The 24,333-nt window shown below is 36.2% G+C and overlaps 1 protein-coding gene and 1 long non-coding RNA gene across 3 annotated transcripts in view; both read right to left on the bottom strand.

The window, feature by feature from the left end:
- The window catches only part of UNC5C (unc-5 netrin receptor C), a 428,895-nt gene that overhangs the window by 348,968 nt on the left and 55,594 nt on the right, over positions 1 to 24,333 (bottom strand). The gene's annotated exons all lie outside the window — the stretch shown is intronic.
- LOC111750784 (uncharacterized) overlaps positions 13,377 to 24,333 on the bottom strand; it is a 35,357-nt gene continuing 24,400 nt past the window's right edge. For both annotated transcript variants that reach the window (XR_010322050.1, XR_002785833.2), the window contains one exon: positions 13,377 to 21,526. This is a non-coding gene — a long non-coding RNA (uncharacterized LOC111750784). The remainder of the gene's footprint in view (positions 21,527 to 24,333) is intronic.

The following is a 24,333-nucleotide window of genomic DNA, read 5'->3' as shown; positions in this document are numbered from 1 at the left end:
GGGACCTGTTGTTCTGCAAGTATCTGCTACCTGTTCTTAATACAGATATACTTGGTGAAGGTTTCTGTCATATGCCCATCCGTGGTAACCTGAGTTATGCCTTGTTCTTACAGGTATAAATGGGAAGCCAACGTTGTCAATATAGATTCACAATATATTTCATTTCATCCCTTCAGAGCCTGTTTTTTCTTTTTGTGTGTGTGCTTTATGGACAATGTTTTGTACCCATTTCTTTTTTTTGGTTGGGAGACTTTTCTTCATTTATATTCAGGCTTTGCAAGAAGAGCAAATTCCATTTTAAAATTCATTTGTCTTTAACAATGGTTTAATTCTCTTTCAAGTACTCCTGATAGAGGTATGACTTCTTGTTGAATTGAGGTGACCTGTGCTTAAGTGTTCATTTTCAAGAAAGCCGTCATGAAATCAAGTCTTATTAGACATGGACACATACAGGCAGATTTTCAAAGTCAGTGATCTATTACTAAATGTTACTCAAGAAATATTAAGATCTCCATTTCTTGTGGCATATTCCAACTTCTACATAGGGGAGACAGTAGCAATAAATGACTTAATTATGAAAAAGTGAGATCGGTACTAAGTCTCACAATGATAAAATTTTGAAGAGAAATGTTTGTTGGGATAATAGGTCCCACCTGGCGATCATTTTCTTTTCAAGGTCCAACTCTCTAAAATAGATCACAGGATTTTTCAACCTGGGTAGGCTACAATCACAAAATGCATTTTCCTCAGCCTTTGATTTCTCCTGGATTGAAGACAGTGATATTTCATATAATCAAATTCCCTGCTTACATCACCTAAGCCCTCAGTGATAAATTCCTCCTTCAATGGTTCTGTACTCGATATTTTCCTTTCATTCAGAAACCATTAATGTTGTTATTTTTCCCCACTGTGTTTATATCGCACCAAAATGTGATTGCATTTCTCAGAGATCATTTGGCTTCTGTGACTAGCCCACAGCCCCAAAGTCAAGGTGGAATCAAACTGGGCTTGACTGATACAGTAAGCTCTCCACATCCACACGTTCCACATTCATGGATTCAACCAATCGTGGATAGAAAATATTTGGGAAAAAAAAAAAAAAAGCTGATGTGCAGACATACCCGGCTGTAGCCTCCCTCCATTTCACAGATCCTCATTCTCTCTCCAGCACTCATTGTTGGAGCATTGTTTGCCTCACGTGTACTATGTAGTTAGGTCTACAATGGTTGCGTCTGTACTGAACACGTTCAGACTGTTTTTCTTGTCATTATTCCTTAAACAATATAGTGCAACAACCATTTACGTTGTATTAGGTATTATAAGCAATCTAAAGATGACTTAAAGTATACTAGAGGATGTGCATAAGTTATATACAAATACTATGCCATTTTATATAAGGAACGTGAGCATAATCAGATTTTGTTATCTGAGGGGGGTCCTGGAACCAATCCCCCACAGATACCAAGGGAGGACTGTACTATATCACTTTTTTACATTGTCATACATATAGTTAGAAGGACACTGAATAATTGGCTAGAAGCCAATATCTTAGGGACCAGGATACATAGAAACAGAAATATAACTATATACAAACAAAAGTACAAACATAGTGACTAATACAAAACACATAGAAAATGCATGAATTATATATGTACACCTCAATGAATTTCACAAACTGAACTTTGTCCATCCAGCCCCCAGATCAGGAAACAAAACTTTACCAAAATCTCAGAAGCCCTCCTTGTGGTGTCTTCCAGTCATCCCTTGCCACTTTCAAGGGTAGCCACTATTCTGACTTCTAGCACCACAGATTAATTTTTTTCTACCTTTAACTTTTAAAATAAAATCGCAGATTAGATACTCTTTTATATCTGGCTTCTTTCATTCAATATTATGTTTATGAGATCCATCCATACTGTTACATGTACACATAGAAAGTTCATTCTCATTGCTGTGTATCATTCCACTGGGTGACTACGTATAATTTATCTATTCCACTGAAAATGGTCATTTGTGCTGTTTTAAGCTTTGGGTTATTATGAATAGTGAATCTATGAACATCGTTGTAGATGTCTCTTTGTGAATATGCGTACGTATTTCTGTTGGTTATGTGAGGCGGAGATTCTGGGTGTTAGGGTAAGTTCAACTTTAGTAAACACTGCCTGCTGAGCATATTTCCCTCTAAAAAGGCACTTTCTGACATATTGTCATACGGGATTCTCCCACCAATCCAGGGAAGGGTATAAAGCTGATGTTATAATTATATTTAAAAAAATTGAGCCTTAGAGATCTAACTGAGCTAACTTATCCTGATAGTGGGCCGAAAAAGGACTGGATATTTGTGGTATCTTGGTACATCATGGATTGCTTCTCAAGAATAAGACAAGTGTAAATATGACATGAGCATCCCTCCGATATTTTTTTTTTTCTGATCATGATATAACAAAATACATTATTTTACCTTTCTACCTTTAACAATGCTATATTTCTGCAACTAGAACATAAACTTATTTTGGAAAACATGTTTCCTTTTATCTTTGCTTTACAATGTCTTGGTATTTAATAAACATTGATTTGTCTACATCACTGAGCTCTTTCATTTTGATTCTTTCCTTTTGGCATTCTCCACTTCAGGCAGGAGAACCCACTGATGAAGGTGTTTCCACCTTCTTGTCTTTACAAGATCCTGCCTCTGTACTGCAAACTTAATCTAATCTTGGAGTGAGAAGTGTCTTAACACTCTCATCTCTGAAAACTAAGGATGATGAGAAACTTTGAGACCCCTTAAAAGATCGATGATTGCAGGAAACATGTAAGAATGTGGGATCTGAATTAGAGACCTGGTTTGGATCTTGCTTCAGTCATTTCCTGGCTCCCTTGTATAATTATTCAGCTACCTTTGCTTCAGTCTCCAAATCTATAAAGAGGAGGTACTCATGATATCTGATTTGAAGGGTTGTTGAGAGAACTAAATAGCTTGGCATATAGTAAAAATACATCTGGTGCTGATGAATCATCCGTTGCTGGGTCTTTTCTCTTTGCTTCTGTTTTGTGACATTCAGAATAAAAAAATATACAGTTCATCATGCTCCTCGGAAACCCCTATGCTCAGTAGTAATTTTTATATGATTAAATTGTGTTTTTAATTGTTTTAATTCTCTATGTCTTATTTGTTTTGCTCACCTTTTCATTTTGAATTATGTCAAAATATTTCAAAAAATATAAAGTCAATAGATACACAAAATAAAAGACAGCTTGTATGATCTATGGCAACTCAGTTTACTGTCCCTTTAAACTCACAAACGGATTTAAAATGTTAACCCTCCTACACTAAAACAAACAACCATGACTCCTTCAAAATATACCTACTTCTCACTTATTGACTATCGCGTCGTCCTATACTTCATATTACAATAATAGTAAAAAATCTACTATCTATTTTGTGCATTAACAATGTACAACTGGCAGTAATGAATGACAACGTGTGAGGCGAAAGTAACGCTGGCTGTGATGGTTAAGGTTATGTGTCAGCTTGGCTGGGCCATGATTCTCAGTGGTTTAGCATTTATGTAATGATATAATTTGGTAATTATGTAATGATGTAGTCATCCACCATTTTGTGATCTGATGCAATCATTCTCCATTTTTGCATAATGCCGATATTCACATAATGACCTGGTCTTTGGGACCTAATCATTTTTTTTGTCATGTCTATAAGGGTGTACAAACAAATATATGTACATGTATATGTACAAGACAATTAATATTTTTTAAATTGTTTTATCAGTTTGTATATTGTTCTTGAAATAACTACTTGACCATTCGCCCTGAATCCTATCCACCTTGGAAACCTCAGAATTTATGCTGACCACCTTGTGTCACTTTTTTATATCTTTTAGCAAGGTAACTTGAAACAAAAAAATGCTCCCTCTCTAACTTTGAATCAAAATCATTATTAACTCCTTTATTCCTTGAAGAGATAGCATGATACCTAACAAAATTCAGGAGGTCCTCATTACGTTTCTCAGAGCAATCAAGTGTGTTAAAGAAGTTCATGTAGTTATGTCAGGCATATATTATGTCTACCTGCATTACTGCATTCTGCCAATTGCTGGCCAACATATATAGTCAGAAATAAGTAAATTCTTTTGGATGAAGAACGTATGATGCATTGCAATAATTTAAAGAACCCCAAAATCAAATCCATTGCCATCGAGTCTATTCTAGCTCATAATGACCCTATAGGACAGAGTAGAACTGCCCTATAGGGTTTCCAAGAAGCGGCTGGTGAATTTGAGCTGCTAAACTTCTGGTTAGTAGCTGAACACTTAACCAGTGTGCCATGAGGGCTCCATAACTTAAAGAGGTCTGCTTTATTTAAATTATCTACTTTTATTAATATTCAGTAACTTAAGTCACTTTGTCCAACTCTTTACTCTAAATATATCCTTTGATCTAACTCCGTTTCTTGGTCTTTTTTTTGAAAAACACATCCTTTCTAGAATTAGAGAACTTTCCTCTAGGCTCGTTGCAGATTGCTCCAGTAATGAGCCTTATTTTCAGCTATTAGTCATACCCTCTTTCTTTAGATCTCTGATACATGGATTAGCTTCCTAGTAAATATTTTTGTTTGAAAACAGTTGGCCTCCAGTCTTTAAAAGGTCTTAAAAGGACTGGCATGTACCATCTGCACAGGATACTTTGTAGCCATAAAATGAATGTCACAGTTTAGAGATGACAGACAAGTGAGTTATTTTCTTTGCTTCAGAAGATGATGGTAAATTACAGGCAAGACATTATACAAATTACACAAAATCTCATGTAACCAAGTTAAAGCTAATCTATCCTTTTAGAATGGGAGTCTATTAGTTTCATCAGAAATCATTTCCTCTGTTACCTTTTCTAAATTTCAAAGCAAAAATTCCTATTTTGCTCTCATTTCTAAATTGTCATAATTTCTTCATGTGCTTCTGAGAAGCATACATCTCACATTAACTAAAATACCACCGATGAGACAAAAATACCTTACATTAAACCCAAACTTGCACAGTTCAGAAACAGGACAGTGTAATGAGAACTACCCAGGCTTTAGAGCCAGCCCTGAGTTCCAAGTCCACTGCCCTTATTAGCTGTGGGAACTTGGGCAAGTTTCTCAAATTCTCTGAGGAATAGTTTTCTCATCTATAAAATGAGAACAGTAAGACCTGAATTGCAGTTTGAAGATTTAGTGATGGTTTATTTATCTTGAGCCTTATATATATTATCTTGTGTCACGTGACATAGATTAAGCACCTAATAAGGGTATAGATGCCACAGTGGTTAAGAACTTCGGTGCTAACTGAAAGGTTGGCAGTTTGAATCCACGAGCCACCCCTTGGAAACACTATGGGGCAGGTCTACTCTGTCCTATGGGGTCTCTGTGAGTTGGAATCAACTTGATGGCAACGGATATCATTTTTTTACTAAATCAGGAACTTAAAACTTTCACACTGTGTGAGGGTTTATTTCTGTGAAAAAGTCCTAAATACACATTTCTTTTAAAATGTTCAGAACCTATCAGAGCCAAAGTGATCATGTACATTTTTAGTACAGATTTGACACAGAGTTCAAAATTTTTTTGAAAAAAACAGTATTGTTTTGAAGAGAAGAAAGACATAGAAGTACTGCTACGATAAATATAGTTGTTTGGTATTAAATATTGTTTAATATTAAATAATGCATATCATCATGCTAAACATTTTTCTATACATTTTTTTCATTTAATCTTCTTAACCCTATGAGGTATATAATATTCTGATTCCTAGTTTACAAATAAAGAAACCAAGGCTGGTAGAGATTAAGTAACTCTCAAGGGGTACTCCGCACGTACAGCCCACGTCTGACTGCCTCCAGAGCTTGTGCTCTTTACCACAGCCTTGTATGGGAAAGGCTCATGGCATAGTGGTTAGAAGCTATGGCTGCTAACCAAAAGGTCCCAGAAAACGTAGGCAGTTGGAATCCACCAGGTGCTCCTTGGAAACTCTATGGGGCAGTTCTGTTCTGCCCTATAGGGTCTCTATGAATCAGAACTGACTTGATGGAAATGGATTTGGTTTTTGGTTTGGTTTTGTATGGGAAAATGAAATCTCTTAACAAATTCATTCATTTTGCAAATACCTAGAATCTGAATTATGACAGTTTGTAACTGAATGTGTGTGCGTGTGTTGTGTGTGTATTAGAAAGAGAAACTGCAAGAATAGAAGAATGTACATTTTTTTAAAAAAATGCCTAAAGCTAACCATTAGGATGACTAAGTTAAACTACTTACATATTTTGGAAGAGAGCAGAATTATGAATAAGGGCACAGGGAGCCATCTTTCTGAGACATTGAAGAGCAATTTTGTCTACTGGCAGTGACATATATTAGACAACCTCTTGAGGTCCCTTTTTGATTTTGTTATTCTTTTTATGTCATATACATAGGCAGACCACAAACTTGGAAATAAGATGGCACTGTAAAAGTTAAAACTATAAAAATCAATACAAAATGGATCAGAGAAAAGAAAAATGTAACATTACTTCAAAGAGACTCCTGACTTCTAGGGCAAAGACTTAAGTGATGATGTTAACATATCCAAGAAAAGAATATGTCAGTTTAAGATGGAATTAAGGTGGATGGAAAAGAGAAAATAGCCCGAGAAACTAAAGATGGTGGGACCATTCTAACCAGTGCACAGAGGAGAAGGTACTATGGTCTGCCAGACAGGTATATTCCTACATGAGATAGAGATGGCAGGCTGTCAGAACTAAGTCCTGAAAAACTAAAATTCCTTGAACTGTTCTTACTCTGGATCCACATTCACCAAGCAGCCTTCTGATAGGGTCACTCAGTGAACATCACGCCAGCCTTTCCTCACCAAGTGCCTGTTACACTTGAATTTCCCTTAAATTAGAATACTGTTGTCTTTGTAAAAAGCTGATTTCTGTGAATAGGCATCTAGACACAAATACCTTTGGTTGGTATTGCCATACTTAAAAGCATAGGCTTTGGAGCTGGAATACCTGGGTTGGAATTTACTAGTCATGTGACCCTAATCCAATTATGTAGCCTTTCTCTGGGACCAATAATCGCACGTATTTTATAGGTTGTTGCGCAAATTAAATTAGTTAACGTGTTAAAGTGCTTAGAACAGTGCCTGGTCCATAGTATGTGCTCAGTAGAATTTAGCTTTTACAGCCCTGATGGCACGATGGTTAAGGTTTTGGCTGCTAATGGAAAATGCTCAAGGGCTCAGCTGCTACCCTAAAAGTCTCTGAGAGAAAGACCTAGTGATCTGCTCCTGCAAAGATTATAGTCTAGAAAGCCCTATGGGGCAGTTCTACTCCATCCTATAAGGTCAGTATGAGTCAGTATTATCTTGATAGTACACAACAACTGTATTAGTATTACTAGGTTTTTTAACTCAGTCTTAACACTCTCAAACCCAACCTCCAATTCCTTCCACTATGCCCTCTATACATGGACACGCTCACCTCCATCTTGGATTTTTGCTTCCCAAGCTTCTCCCACCACCTCATTCCTGCTGAATAGCATCACTTCTTTTCTCTAGTAATCCTTGTCACTGAAGCCCGGACCTTCTTCTATGTGCCTTTCTCAACAACCTTTCTGACTCAAAAGACAAAGATAAGGGATTGTCACATATCTTGTTTTCTACTACTACTTTCCCCATGATTGTTCAAAACCTTTCCTCTTTCAATGTCTGTCTGACCTGACATTTGCTTTCCATAATCATTGGATGACATTTAAGCACTCTTCCACCTACTTCAATGGTCCTTCTCATCACCGTTAGGGGTAGGTAACAGTTTTGATACCAATGACCTTTCTAACATCTGGGGCTTGTTCCTATTCCACATCCCTGATGTAAATGGAACCGATGCTTCGTACAAGCAATTCAGTTAGCCTGGGTTGGCACAAATGATTCTTCATTTTTTAAAAATTTATTATTTAACTGTGTAATAATAGATGGAATGGCCTATTATGTCTGGAATCCAGAGTTGTATTTGGTTCAAGGATCTATCTTTAGGAACTGTGGTATGTGTATCTGCTCTATTCCTATGTCTATTTATATGCAGGCATATAAAAATTTTTTATTTTCCAGATCACTCTTGATTTCAAATATTCTCTCTCATTATCTCTATACTTGTCATTTGTATCTATTTGTGGTTGAAAAACTGTGATCACTGTTGCTATGTAGGCCTAAAGGATATAGATTTTGGGACCATTGGATATATTCCTGGGTGTATGGTTAAAGATTGCATCTGAAGTAAGAGATATGCGTTGTAATCTGAGGAAAAGGAGTCAGTCACACCTAAGAAGAATGATTACTAACTCCTGTAATCAAGGTGTAAGACAAAGACATTAAGAAGATTTTACAGCAGGCTTTTTTTCCTAGTGCAACTCATGGGGTTTGAGTACACACCATGAAGAAGCTGTTCTCTGCTTCCTAAATTGTCACGAAACACCAGAGTGTTAGTCATATTTAGGCAAACACCATCTGAATTTAGAGCTGATAAATTTAGAGGTACCCTGCGTTGGCATGGCCTGGAGAATGTTTGTGTAAATCAGTAGTTTTCAATCCTGGCTGCCCGCTAGAATCGCCTGGGGTTTTTACCAAACACTGATGCTTCACCCTACGCCAATGAATCCAGATTCAATTCTTTTGGATGGCAGCCCAAGAATGAGTATTTTTAATAGCTCCCCCAGATGATACTAATGAGTAGCCAGGACTGAGATTATAATGTAAACCACAGCAGTGGACAGTAACACGTTATCATTTGAGTGGACGATATTTTCCCTCAGTTACCTAAATGTCTATTTGAAACAATATGGAGATTCTGAGCCTAAAACCTTAAATACCTAATGGGAGAACTGAAATGGTAAATGAACTGTCTTTAGCAATGAGAAAATTCCTCATATTCATAAGGGATTAAAAAAAAAAAAGGGATAGCTTAGTGTATAAAAAACTCAAGAGAGTGAATGCATTTTTCACCTGGGAGGCAGACAGAAAAGAAATTTACATTTAATGGGGTTTCCGTTTATTACTTTGGGAATACTTCTTACTTCAGGAAACAGTTGCCTAAAAATACAAGTTACTATAAGCTCAGAAATAAGTAATAAATGCCATCATTTGCATGTGTATATAACGGAATCTAGCTGAGAATTTTCTCAAAGGCTTCCCCTAGTCATTTTTCAGCCATTGTACACAGCCTGCTTATTATGCCTCAGATGAGAAAGAAGGGTATGTTAAGATGACCACAATGGAATTCACTGGAACAGCAGCAGGGAGTTCTAGCAGTTCCCACATGCCAACCCTTTATAAGCACCAGCCCATCACTACCTCGTTTTCTTGACCTCCTGCTAATAGTAAATGCCTAGGTTTTGGTTCTGGTATATTAGACTGTCCACTGGCAAGGAACTCAAGTTCCATTCAGGCATAATAAATCATCAGTCTCACACTAGCAAATAAGTCAACCAGACTCCTCTCTCTCTTTCCTTCTTTGACAGTTCCTCTCCTGTCAAGTGAACTGAAAAGTGTATTAACATTCTTCATTTTGCATCTATTAAAGGCAAATCAGCACTTTTCACAATATCTTTAACTTTATTTTATAAATACCCATTCCTTAACTCTCCCAATACAAATGAGCATATATATACATATATAAAAGGATGTGTATGTGTATTTTTTCCCCCTTCATGGTGTTAACAAAGAAGCTGTCCACTAGAAATCTTAAATGTAATTAAATTCTAAGTTGGTAGGATATTGCTTTTGAATGTAAGAAAATGGCAGCCTGATAAGCTTTTGTCATTTTGAAAATCAAATACAGACCCATTCTAATAAAGAATATGATAAAGCCAAGAAAAGACCTATTTATGGTTGCATGTAGTACTCTCATTAATTCAATTTGGTTCAGGCAACTGCTGACCTGCAGGGTTCCTCTCCTTAACAATATCTCACAACAGAGTAGCTGTACCCTATATATATGGCTGGGAACTTGCAATTTTTATAATTTTCAACCTGGACCCATTAAGCATGGGGCCCAGTCCTTATATGACGAATTTTAGTGATACCTCCAGAAACAAGGACAAAATAAAACACGGTTTTTGAAGAATAATATATGACAAATAAGTTGACTATGCAGAAGGAAGAAGACTCTCAATACCATTCTTAAAGCATCTCATTCATTCATTCATTCATGTTCTATTCTGTCAGGTACTATTTTAGGCATTGGGGTTTAAATTATGAATTAAACCAACAGGGTCCTCGCCCTTTTGTAGCTTGCCTTCTAGTAGGAAGAGACAAATAAATGAACAGACAATAACTAAGTTATTTATTCAGTAAATCAAACAGCGCTAAGTGCTATGGTGAAAAACAAAGCAGGGAGATGAGGAAGGGCATAAGGAGACCCACGGGAAAGTGAGAGAGGGAGCCATGTGGGCTTATGCTGAGCCTTGTGGTTTATAGCAAGGATATTAGTTTTTCCTCTGAGCCATTCAAAGATTTTGAGCAGAGAAGTGATATGATCTGACCCATTTAAAAGGATCATTTTAGCTGCTGTGCTGAGATTGTCTGCGGCAAGGAAAGGACTGAACCTTCCAAGGCAGTGTGAGAGTTATTATTAGTGTTTAAGCAGTATTTTTTATCCCTTTTCTGCCTGCGTATACCAAACCAAAAACCAAACCTGTTGCCATCGAGTTGATTCTGACTCATAGCAACCCTATGTGTTACAGAGTAGAAATGCTCCATAAAGCTTTTTTTTTGTCTGTAATCTTTACGGAAGCAGGTCGTCAGGCCTTTCTCCTGCAGTGCTGCGGGGTGGGTTAGAACTGCCAACCCTTAGGTTAGCAGCCTATTGCAAACCATTGGCGCCATCCCAGGACCTCACCTGGGCATGCAGAAGAGCACTCTTCCCAACCCCTCTGCAGTCAGACTGGACCACAAGACTGGCGTTGGGCAATAAAATGTAAGCAATGGGGACAAGTTCTACTTCTAGGCTGAGGCTGCATGATTCTCCTGTCTCTCTCATCTTCTGCTGCTTTAACTGGGGACACCTCCATCAGCACGCTCCAACAGCCTCTGTCCCAGAGTGAGTATAAGATGCTGTCTACATCTCCCTTAACCTTGCAAATTTAATGTAAATATTGTATGAACAAGATACATAAGTTTTTGTATTAAGTCACTGAGGTTTGGAGAGCTGAGAGTTACTGTTACAAAAGCCTAGCCTATTCTGACTGAATCAACTGGTTAGGAGGCTATTTACTATATTAGCTCTGTCCAGAGATGATGGTGATGTGGGCCAGGGAGAAAGCAGTGGAGGTGAGGTTCTGGGTAAACTTTGAAGGTAAAGCCAAAACATTTGACTTCTTGTTAGTTGTTAGGTGCCATCGAGTCGGTCCCAACTCATAGTAACTCCACGTAAAACAGAAACAAATACTGCCCAGTCCTGCGCCATCCTCACAATCTTTTGTTATGCTTAAACCCACTGTTGCAGCCACTGTGTCAATCCAAACATTTGACTAATTCATGTTATCTTTATAAGAAATGGCCTTTAAATCAGAAAATACTTTCTAACCTTTTGTCTTTGGTAATAAAAAGTTTAACAAATGGCAAATATAATCTCTCAAATATAGTCCATTCAAACATATGTAATCTCTTTGGGGTGATGTAACATAATTAGGATAAATGGTTTCAAAACGAAAGCAGAGGTGAGTAACATTTCTATTCTGCCTACCTTGCCTTACTATGGTCAAATCTTTTGAAAAAGATATGTATTTCCATTTAATGTGACATAGTACCTCATTAAATCCACATTCTCCCAATAATTTCAAATAAAAAGTAAAATAACTCACTGCACTAAACTTCACTGGAAATTTCTAGATATGGAATGTTAAGAAAGAATTTGACAATTTCTATTACTATAATGACACTAAATGAGTTGTGCCTACGTTGTGTCTAAACTTAAAAGCACACCTAAAGCTAAACACCATGAGCAATTTTTTTAGTAAAAATGTAGAAGGCAAACACTGATGTGTGAACACCTTGTGCTACGCAGTTGAGTCATGATCAAATAAAGAAATTATCGATCTTGCTAAGATTAATGCCTACTGCCCTAAATAAACAACTTCAGAGTATTTTTTAAAACATGATGTATAGGGACCTTCATGTGGCACCAAAGGAAATTAACAGCCTTATAATATTTACAGCCTTATATTTAATATTATATAATAGAGTGTTGCTCCCGCAAGTTAGTGGAATACTTAATATTTGTTCTGTGCTTTTGAAACATAAGCATTGAAAATTAAAATACTGTCATGTAGATATTATAATGCAGCCCTCGAAAAATACAGGCCAAATGTGCAATATATCTTGATTTGTACTTAATCATTTCTTAAGGAGAAAGGAAAAGGAGATGTTTTGATCAAGCCTCATCGTTTTCTTCTACGATCTATTTTGTCATTAAATCTCAACTATGATTTTAAAACAGTCAAGGATATCAGGTAAGATTCTGTAAAATTCTCCTACCAGATGGTCACTTCTGTGAGTATTAGTAGTAACAGAATAAACACAGGTCCAACCCCTCATTTAATTACACAACCTTCTAATATATTTTCCATTAAAAACTGTGAGCACTGTGATAGCCAAGAAAAATGATACATGACATAAAATGGTTTTATAAATTTATGTTGGAAATAAACTATAATTTTTTTTTTCTGGAAAATGTCAGGTTGCCTGAGGGGCAGACTTTTACCACAATATTTTTATATGACTTAATCAACACTTACTAAAAAAATTACATATATATATATGAAACCAGGCTTATCTATTTAGTTTCTCAATCATTGGTGTCTAAAATGACAAATATTAATTTAAAAAATAAAATTTTTAATTCAGAACAACTATCAGAAGGTTTCATTATTTTAACCTTATGGTACAAACTGTTCCTAAAACAACTTCATATTTACTACTGACAGTATTAAAGACTTAATGTCCCTTTCATCTAAGTTTTAGACTAAATGTATGGGTCATCATTTAGGCTATCATTTCCAAACCTATAAAACATAGGCCTTGAACTGTCAATAATCACTTCCTTCTCTAGCATTCTTTGCTGTCACAATACTCTCTGGCGTCCACTTCTTTACAATCCTACTGCTACTGCCTTAATTCAGGTCCTCGTCCTCCTCTACCTGAATGACACAGTGGTCTCCTATCCGGTCTTCTTATCGCCAGGTCAGACTCATCCCACCACCCTCCACATTGCTAGCAGGGTTATTATTTCCAAATGCAAATATGATCATGTGAGTTATCCATTGGCTTTAAAATTCTTTGAAGTATTTCTTCTTTCAGAAAGCCATCCTAGATCCCACCATATGATATGCATGTTCCTCTACCATTATCCTGGCACACAGAGCATTCCTCTTTTATAGAATTTACCAAAAAGGACTATAATGATTGATTGATTACCATTTGTAAGTATCAGGTTTTGTAAAGCACTCTGCAAAGCTGATAGGCTAACTCTCTCTAAATAATATATCCATTCACTAAGGTAATTATTAGTGGCACAGTGGCTAAGCACCTCAGCTGCTAACCACAATGTTGACGATTTGAATTCACCGGCCATCCCATGGAAGATGTAGTAGTCAGCTTCCATAAAGATTACAGCCGAAACCCTATGGGGCAGTTCTACTCTGTCCTATAGGGTCGCTGTGAGTCAGAATCAACTCTATGGCAATGGGTTCTCCCTCTAAGCTCCTTGAGAATAAGTAAAAAATTTGCTTTGGGATCCTAGGTATTTAGCACATTGCCTCGTACCTAGTAGAGAACAGTAGGTATATGCTTGCTGAATAAACAAAGGAGTGAATGAATAGTCATCTCTAATACCTGAATGCAAGGTTTTATTGAAGGACTGAGGTAGCATATTCTCTAAGACTCTATAAATATTTATTCCCATTTGAAAATATGCTCATAAATCTCTAACACATATTTTGCCACAGGAGATACAAAAGGGAAATGCTATATAAACACCAAACTCTGTGGTATACTTTATAATATTCATAAATAAAATCACTCAGAGTAAAACATTGCTTTTTGCCTAATTTATTCCACTTAGAAAAAGAAACCAAATGGTTAGATTTATATGCTGGTTAAACAGGCTACATATTGATTTACACCATTATAAACACTTACGTGCCACCAAAAGTTTTTAATTTCAAGCAAGAAACTACAAATGTTAAGTGATATATTAGAGAATTCCCTCCTACCACATCCTAGTTATTTTAAATGGAATCTAAATTTGGGATCTAAATTAACAGAATACATGTAAGTTCCACACAGCATAATTTAGTATAGGAAGTTTCCCTGGTAACCATATATAAGTTGGCAAGCAGCAAGAGAAACTATAGCCTTAGGTTCTTGTGAAGAAATAGGAAGTATACTTTATGGCCTTGAATTTATTATTGGTTAACTCTTTCCTCCTGGTCTATGGCATTATAATTTTAGGCTTATCTTCTTCATTTAAGTCAACTGTTTAAAAGTAGGTTGAAAAAAAGAATAGTCTGAAGACAATTTCAGTATATCTCATCTCATTGTCTTTAAAAATTTTTCAGGTGTTTTTCATTAAAATTAATAAAGGTTCTAGCCTGTGTCATTTCTTTGGTTAACACACTAGTCCAATCAATAAGGCAATATTTAACTTCCTTCAATCAAACTGTTGCAAACCCAAATGATTCTTTAAGCATTCCCTATCTTGGAAATGTTCTGGAAATATCCATGAAGTGAATAATAGGAATACTGATGCTAAACTTATTTCTTTAATACAGTTTCTGTGAATATAAAGGACTGTTTGATGCCATGTACTACCACTATTATTATTCATTATAAGAATTAAACAGTAATAGAATGCTCTAAAAATTTGCATTAATTTACATTATAACCCAGTACTCAGTGCAGTCGATTCCGACTCATAGGGACCCTATAGGACAGAGTAGAACTGCCCCATAGAGTTTCCAAGGCGCGCCTGGCGGATTTGGACTGCCGACCCATTGGTTAGCAGCCGTTTGGCACTTAACCACTACGCCATCAGGGTTTCCCAATTTACATTATGCAAAGGGTAAAAATTTACATTATGCAAAGGCAAAAAAACCCACAGCAACAATAGATAAATTACACTTTATACTTAATACACTCCCCAACAACAACAATTCAGCTCTTTCTGGTTTTTTTTTAGCAGATTTAATTTAAAAAAAAAAAAAATTTTTTTTTTTCTTTAAGGTAAAACAAATACAATACCTTCATAGCTTTTGAAGCTTAGCTCTTTGGTAAAAGACACATGTAACATGTTTGTAAGTACTTTAATGTGAGTTCTTTGGGATTTGCGAATCATAAGAGCCAATACTGTAAATATTATATACGAGGTAAGGTGAAAAATGCACACACAGACAAATTCTACCCTTAGCAACAGGAACTCACAACACGAATTAACGGTAGCACATGCCCCTTAGTGGTTAATATAACATTTACAAAAGCTTTTTGTTAACTGTAGCAATATGCTGAAACTTTAGGACCATCTGGAAATAATTCCACTCTCAGTCTCAGGAGGAGGCAGAGCTGTTAGCACAGAATGTTTCAAATATTTAGATAACTTTGGATAAAGATAACGTTAGATAAAGTAGCAGCTCACTCTCACACGGACATGCCCGCTCTCCAGCTCTCAGAGGTATCTTCAGCAAAGAAAAGCCAGTGAGAAAGATGAGAATTTCACTAAACTATGCAACTTGCCAGATACTCATTCTCTGCTATGTTAAAAACCCAGCATGGTGTCATGCACAAACGAAAGAGGCTATAAAGATGGCATAAATAAACATGAGAGGATTCAGAAAAAAGTCTAAATAAATAGGAAATAATACTTTCTATGAACTAAAACATTAAGATAGGGTGATGGATGTAGTTGAGATGACTCTAATAAAGGACAAGTCATTCAATTTCTAGGGCAAGGTCACTGTAACCAGAGAAATCAAAGGCAGTAAGGGGAAATGATACTGGCGTGTTTAAGAAACAGAGTGAAGGCCAGTGGAGATGGTGAGCATGGCAGCCATAGGAGCTGATTGGAGAGGTGACAAGAGGCCAGATCGGGTAAGGGCTTGTAAGGCCACAGTAAGCAGTGACTTTTATTCTGAGTGTAGGGTGGAAGTATTAGAAGATCTTGAAGAAAGTCACTGACTTGGTACAGATTTTAAGGGCCCATTCTGGCTGCTTTGTATAGAACGTTTTTTAGAGGTGGCAAGATGAAGAAGAAGGAACAGTAGGAAAAGACTGCCAAACTCTAGGTGAGATCTGATGGAGCCTTGGAGTTTCAAAGAAAGACGAAGAGCCGAAGGAGGAGACTGGACAGGGTAGGCCTGAGAGGTAAAGGAAAAAAATCCACTGCCCTCAAGTTGATTCTGACTCATAGCAACCCTATAGGACAGGATAGAACTGTCTCATAGGGTTTCCAAGGAGCAGCTGATAGATTCGAACTGCCAACATTTTGATTAGCAGCCAAGTGCTTAACCACTGGACCACCAGGGCTCCAAGGGTGGGGAGGTAGAAGGGAACCAGGAGAAAGTGATTACATAGCAGTCAAGAGAAGCATTTCAAGAAGATGGGAGTAGTTGTGTTGGTCAAATTTAAATTTAGCTTGTTCCAAAAGTTACAGAAGTAACTGAAGGGAAAAAAAGTTAAAAATGTACCAACTCTAAAAATTGTAAGCTTTTCAAGGTAGTTCTGCCAATAAACCTCCCAAAGTCCACAGTAAAATAAGCATTCAACCACACTTTATTGCTTCTCTGATCTGTTGATCCCAATGTGAACTTTTAATTAATATATAAAAGGAGCCTCTATATTAACTTTTTCTAATCAATATAAAATAATTAACATCTTGACTCTGACTCAGATTCTGCATATCTGTATGTATGAAACATGGCATAATTAACATGCATCTTAGATTCATTATCTGCATTTAGTGAGTGGCCTTACAGCTTCAATAAAACCCTACTGAAATGTCAGCATAGCCACAAATATAATTGGAAAAGAAAGTTATTATTCAGGAGTTAACTCTCGATAATCTTCCTGCTAAGGGGAAAATTTTGTTTCTGAATGCATTCATCCATTTAGTCATATTGATCAAGAAAGCATCTAAGAGGCAGTCCATTAAGTCTTTGAAGTTTTTAATGCATGCTAAAGGATAAATTAATATATATTTATAAATATATATTTGAAAGGTAAAATATATTACAGATATAAAATGCTTTGGATTGAATAATTATATACTTGATTTTCATTTCACTGTGCTAGATTAAGTATAGAATATAATTTATTTCTACAATCTTTATATATGTTTCGCACTAGACGAAAAGATCTTTATGTCAGGAGCTGAGTTCACCTAACTCCCCAATGCCTAGGACATAGCACAGAGTGAGAATTTAATACATACCTGTTGAATAAACAAATGAATGGGCAGATGGCAGCGCAAAAGTAAGTAGGAAGAAAATAAAAAATTGCCTCCCTTCTAAAATTCTAATATTTGCAAACAAAACATTTTTCAATGACTGTCCCAAAAGACAGACATATTCTTAGGAATTTGCATGAAACAAAGAAGGAAATATGAACATAGTAAATTATTTAATTGGTGACTGACGAAATAATTGACATGCTTAAACAGCAAAGCTCAACAGTACAGCTCTGCACTGCCATTTTACAGACGGCAAAGGAACAGTATTTGGAAGGAGTGTTCATATGCACTCACTGGAAGAAAAAAAAAATGTAAAATTTGGGGTAAGAAACGTTCAGAGTTAGGCAAAGAGTCTGAATATATATTGTTTTAATGAATGTTTTTCTATGACCTGAGTGTGGAATAACTTTGCCTACCTGTAAAAAGGCTAGTCAGTAAAATATTCGTTCTACTTTATGGAACAATTCATTTCATTTACTGTACAGTTGTGATATAGAGAGACCACCGGACAATCAGAAAGAATGTGAATCCAAACTCTCATCCACTCACTCACCAGTGGGCCTCTTTACTAACCTGAAGGAGTAGAATGACAATAATTATACATAAAATAATTCTAGAGGTTGAATGAGATCATTTATATGAAAACCAAACCAAACCCACTGCCACTGAGTAACCCTACAGGACGGATTAAAACTGCCCCATAGGGTTTCCAAGGCTTTAAATCTTCAAGGAAGCAGACTACCACATCTTTCTCCCTTGGAGTGGCTGGTTGGGTTTGAACCACAGAACTTTTGGTTAGCATCCTGAGCTCTTTAACCACTGTGCTACCAGAGCTCCTAATTTATATGAAAGCATTCTGAAAATGATAAAGCCATACTTCCATGATGTGTTGCATTGCAAATAAAATGTTTTATTTTTTACATTTTGCTGTTCATTTTTCTTACTTAGATATTACCAAGACATATATTGATATTTTCTGCTCAAACAGAAACTGCCATTTGAATATCAATATGTGTCCAAACTCTATAATGTAATTATCGCTGACACTGTTTAGCTAACATCAAGATTAGCCAAAAAGTTTGGTTTATATCAAAATGTATGTTTACAATAAAATACAATGAAACTTGAAATTAGTACATTATTTATCTAATTACTATTTACTGTGTCCAATTTTATGGGAAAGTTTGTCTGCATTTGTGTGTGTGAACAGAAGTGTGTAGGTGTGAAAAAAAGAAAGAGGAAGACAGATGACAGAAATAAACATCTGATATAAACAAACCAAAAACCAAACCCATTGCCATCAAATCGATTCTGACCCACAGGGGCCTGACCCACAGGGACCCACAGAGTAGAACTGCCCCATAGGGTTGCCAAGGCTGTAAATCTTTACAGAAGCAGACTACCACATCTTTCTCCCTTGGAGGGGCTAGTGGGTTTCAACTGCAGACTTTTAAGTTGGCAGCAGTGCACTTTAACTACTGCTCCACCAGTGATCATCTTCTATAAAGTGGGATTTATTTCCTATTCTATTTAAAAAGGTCCCTGGTAGCACAAATGGTTTGCTCTTGATTACCAACTGAAAGGTTGACAGTTTGACTCCATTCAGTGGTGCCAGCAAAGAAAGGCCTGGAGATCTGCTTCTGTAAAATGATAGCCAAGAAAATCTTATGGAGCAGGTCTACTCTGAAACACACGGGGTTGTCATGAGTCGGAACGGACTTGATGGCAACAGATTTTTATAGTTCCTTTTAGAGGAATTATACACCACTTTTTTTTTTTCTTTTTAATAATGTGATCTTTTCTTGCACTCTCTGAAAAACAGATTATGACAGTTCATAACTCTTTGTGTGTGTTTGTTTCTATCATGCTGCTTCTATCATTTATTACTGATTTTTACAAAATTAGACTAACAATTTCCAGCACTTTCTTGTATAATATAAATGCTGTTTCTGCTTCCTGTTAAAATTAATATAGAATCAACTTTAGTAGAAACCATCCATAGTTACTGAGCGACCTTTGAACATTAGAAGCCTGCATGATTATCTGCCCTTTGTTTTCATGATACCCACTCTCAAAATATATACTGGAGAGGTCAAACGTTTTGTTTTTATGTTTCTTTGTGCGTTAAACGCATTGAACCATATTAAAGATTCAAACGCATATTTTATTCAGGGTGGAGAGAAAAAGTAAAATGTAATCATCCATCCATGTCCCAAATCATCAATAAATCTAGACTTCATCTTTCGTGGAGATTAGGTTAGTAACGAAGAGGCCCGTGGTGAAGTTTACTACTGTTCTAAGATAAATCCACTTCCTAACAAGTTCAGTAGGGTAAAGTCCCTTACAAACGCAATGTTTAACTTAACAGGACAAGCTGTTTTCAACTAAATTAGGTATGATTTGTAAGCTTTCGATACCTTATTTTTAACTATTTATTAAAGCAGTTGTCCAAGGCCTCCTATTTGTTGATATTTAAGGATCCCTGGGGTGGGTCTTGGGGCACAAGGGTTAAGCGCTCGGCTGCTAAACAAAGGCCGGCAGTTGGAGCCCACCAGAGGTTCCTCCGGAGAAAAGGCCTGACGACCTGCTCCTGTAGAGATGACAGCCTAGGAAACCCTATGCAGCAGTTCTACTCTGTCGTCTAGGGTCACTATAGGTTGGAATCAACTGGACAGCATACAACAACAACAACAGGCATTTATTTAGTATTAAATAATTACATGTCTTTTAAATTAATATATAATTCTGATTCTGACCAGTTCAGACTACTCTTCTCATTTAGAGGATAGCCAAAAAATATGTATTAAACACCCATTATCTATTAGGATATATGTTTTAGAGAATATGTGACAACTTTTGCTTTCAAGAAGATACGATATTTGAGGGCAGCTTAAAAGGTATCTGACATTATTGTAAGGTAATGTGAACTTAATCCTAAATGAGAATAACAATAATAAATGCAATAGAAGGTCTAGTAAATGTGAAATTACCATGGGCTGGGCTTATTAGGGATTAGGTGTCACCAAAGCTAGAATTTGAGGTCATAGTGGAATGGAAAGAAGACGTAAGGTATTCTAGGTCAATGGTAAGGATCTAACTTTGAAGGAAAAATTCACAAGACATCTTTGTAAAACCATGAGCACAACAATCCAATTAGGCTACAGAACTCATGGTTGAAGAGAAAGCAAGAAATATGAGTCAGGAAGAAACTGTGAAACTCTGAATTTCAAACTTGTATTTTAGTGTAAAAACTTTTTTAAAATAGCATTTTCTAAGTGTCTTTATTCAACAACGCACCTTGTCAAGTCCATGGATGGAAAGGAAATCTGGTTCACCTTATTAAACCGTAACATTACTTTTTGAATCTGGAAAAAATGGGTAGCATTACTAAAGTGTAAAAAAGTAAACATAAATCTCTCTTTTTAATTTTCAACTTGTGTTTAAGTATTCATTTCCCACTATGCACCATGGGACAAAAGTTGTCTAGGTTTTTAAGGCATTGGGTGATGGGGTCAGGAATTAAACAAATGGAACAAAAGCTTGCTGCATATTCCTGCTTGTTTCAGAAAGCTCTCTAAATCACTAATTTGTTAATTCTCAGTTAAAGATGGCCGGCTGATGAACAATATTCAGACCCAGAGGCCAATCCTGTTATGAATAAACAATCTGAAGGCCAATGATAGATAGAAAATCTCCACTACTGTTCTCAGTTAATATTCTATTTCAATTACGATGCCATTTTTTTTAGTTTAAAAAAATTGAATCTGCCACAGATGCCAAATATATGGTAGATTTTATGACTAAATCAAAACTATGATATCAAAATTCAATAAGGAGATATTAAAACTGCAGGAGTCAGTTATCTGGGCTCAATCTAGGGTTCGTAGAAAATGTTCCCCGGATTGAAAAGGGCAAAAAAGAAAAATTACTCACATAATGAGTAAGAAAAAAAGTTGACCGGCTGAATGCAGCTGAACTCACTGGATAGGCTTGAGGAGTGGCCCTGTTTGGTGAATTAAAATGTGAGCTGAATGTATTTAAATCTACTTAACATTTTATAAAACAGCAAACCATTTCAAATTTAATGTCGGTGTCCAGTGGGGTATGTATGTTCGGTTATTGAACTGGCATGATAATAATGGCAACTTGTGATTCATTCAAAGGTTTCAGAACCTTTAAAAGCATTATGACGGACGATATTTCTCAGCTTTTAGAAAATTAGACCAATGAGGTCCCATGTTTACTCAGAGGATTGGAAATGCTTTTCAATGTATAGACAATGTAATTCAATGCATTTATCAAACAAAAGTGTATGGAAGATCCTTCAAAGACGTATGTGTGTTGAGAAAGCCTCCCCAACATTAGCTGGGGTTCTCAAAATTGGAGAAGTGAACTTCAGAATGAGAAAAGGCAAGTTTGGCAGAGGAAGGGCAATGTCTTACGTTTCTAAGAGGCGGTACTAAAATAAAAACTTATGAAGCTAAATTTTAACTAAAATTAAAACTTATTTAAAACAAAATTAAAATGAAGATATCCATATAATGTATTATACACTCTCAAGTTATAGAATTGATACAAGTCTTTTAAAGTTACAACTTAATTGTGAAAGTCTTCATTAATGTCAGTACCCAGAAGAACTCGACGTTCTTTAAATTTCATTGCAAAAATTACCTGCAAAAAACTGATTTTGTTATAAATCAGAATATTTTATATTAACACATATGGTCACCATGTTGTTGCTACTGCGTGTTGTCACGTTGATTCCAACTCATAGCGACTCTATATGACAGAGTAGAACAGCACCATAGGGTTTTCTAGGCTGTAATCTTTAGGGGAGCAAATTACCAGGTCTCTTCTCCTGCAGAGCCGCTGGTGTGTTGAACCGCTGACTTTTCAGTTAGCAGCCGAGTACTTAACCATTGTGTTAGCAGGGCTTCTTATAGTGGCCATACATAGAGAATATTTAGAAATTGGATTTACATAGGATGTTTCTCCAAATGTAGCCAAATGAAAAAAAAACAAAAACCAAACCCATTGCTGTCCAGTCGATTCCAACTTACAGCATCCTTATAGGACAGAGTAGAACTGCCCTATAGGGTTTCCAAAGAGCAGTTGATGGATTCGAACTGCTAACCTTTTGGTTAGCAGCCAAGTTCTTAACCACTGCATTTAACCATACAGACGTTCCTAATTATTTTTAATGGACGTCAGTTATTTATTAAGTTGGAAAGTTTCAATCTTTACCCCCAATGCCCCACATCGATTTTCATTCTCCTATTTTTTTTAATAGCAGAAGGAAAAATATTAGTCCCATTTTGTTCTCTTTCCACATAATCCCTGATTTTGTAAGACTAACTAGGAAAGAAAGACCATAAAATATTTCCCACTCCCTTCTCTTGGGAATATTCTGAACAATAGGATATTCCTGTTATCATCTATAACTTTGTCAGTTTTAAGTCAGACAAACTGCACCCAGTAAAGAAGTCAGGCTCTGTTGGTCTATAGAGGCTGGCCTGAAATTGATAAAACCATTGCCCCTAACATCAGAGGGGATGAGTTTGTCAATTTCAAGACCAAATGAAACACCTATCCTTTTCTGGCATCGACAGAATCTTGAGAACAAGGGTAGAAGTTTTTTGAAATGGACACACACATATTGAAATAAAATGGTATTATTGGTATGTAGTGAATATCATAAAGATCATGTTAGCTTCATACATATTATCTCTCTGGACATTCGCAACAACCTCAATGAATAAATTAAGACAAACGGGTTATAATCCATACTTTGTGGACAATGAAGTTAAGCTCCAGCAGGTTAAATGTCTGCCCAAATTTAAGTATCTATTCGATGGCAGATCTAGGACTGAAAATTCAGTATTCTGACTCTAAAGCTAACATTCTTTTAGTGGCCAACTGTGTCATCCTCATTTTTATGATTTATGAATATCGTGGAAATCTCTGTTTGACAACCACAATAACAACAACAAAGGGCCAAAAAGTAGGAGAAGCTTTAATCTAAGGATTTACCAAAAGTTCAACTGCATGACAAAGAATTCAGTTTCAAGCAGCATTCCATTCATGTAGAGAAATTCAAAGTTATTCAGGGACGTAATAGTAACACTAATAGCAAGACTTTTCATTTGTATAGGACTTTGCACTTTTCAAAGTATTTTTCATACATTATCCCATTTATACAGCACGTAGGAGCAATTCAATAAAAAAAATAAATTTTTTAACGGCGAAACTTCTATCACTACAAAAACGGAAATATGAGGGCTAAAAGATTATACCATTTTGAGAAAAAATAGTATTAGCCATTTTTTACATAAATTATTTTACATAATTCTTTACTCCTCGGCTTAGCAGAAATCAGAACAGCATCCTCTATGACAGCGTACACACTCCTTATATATTTTAGCTCTTTCCCAACTTTGAAAGGAGACATTTTCTGCTCTAGAAATTACAATTTAACCAAGAGTATCTAATGGCTTTTTTTTTTTTTTCTTTTGTTATCAAACTAGTGAGTCACTCAGATTGGTCAAGAAGGAGTATATTAACATCTGATGAGAAAATAAAAGCTTCTACAGTGTATTCTGGACTGCATTCCCAAAGCTGAATATTGTGATGTGTTATGTATCCAGAGAACACAAAAGGAGAAATAATTGTAGGTTGTTGCTTTTTTAATTAAAACTTTGCAAGATCCCCTTCCTGAGTCCCTTTGTAAGCTTTAACCTTAGAACATTTTAAACCACACTGCTAACATCCTAGGTTTTAAATGAGGCCCTGGGTGGTGGAATGATTAACATG

The sequence above is a fragment of the Loxodonta africana genome, chromosome 5, assembly GCF_030014295.1.
Source record: "Loxodonta africana isolate mLoxAfr1 chromosome 5, mLoxAfr1.hap2, whole genome shotgun sequence".
NCBI lineage: Eukaryota > Metazoa > Chordata > Mammalia > Proboscidea > Elephantidae > Loxodonta > Loxodonta africana.
The sequence above is the reverse complement of the archived record's forward strand: the minus strand, read 5'-3'. Positions and strand labels throughout refer to the sequence as shown.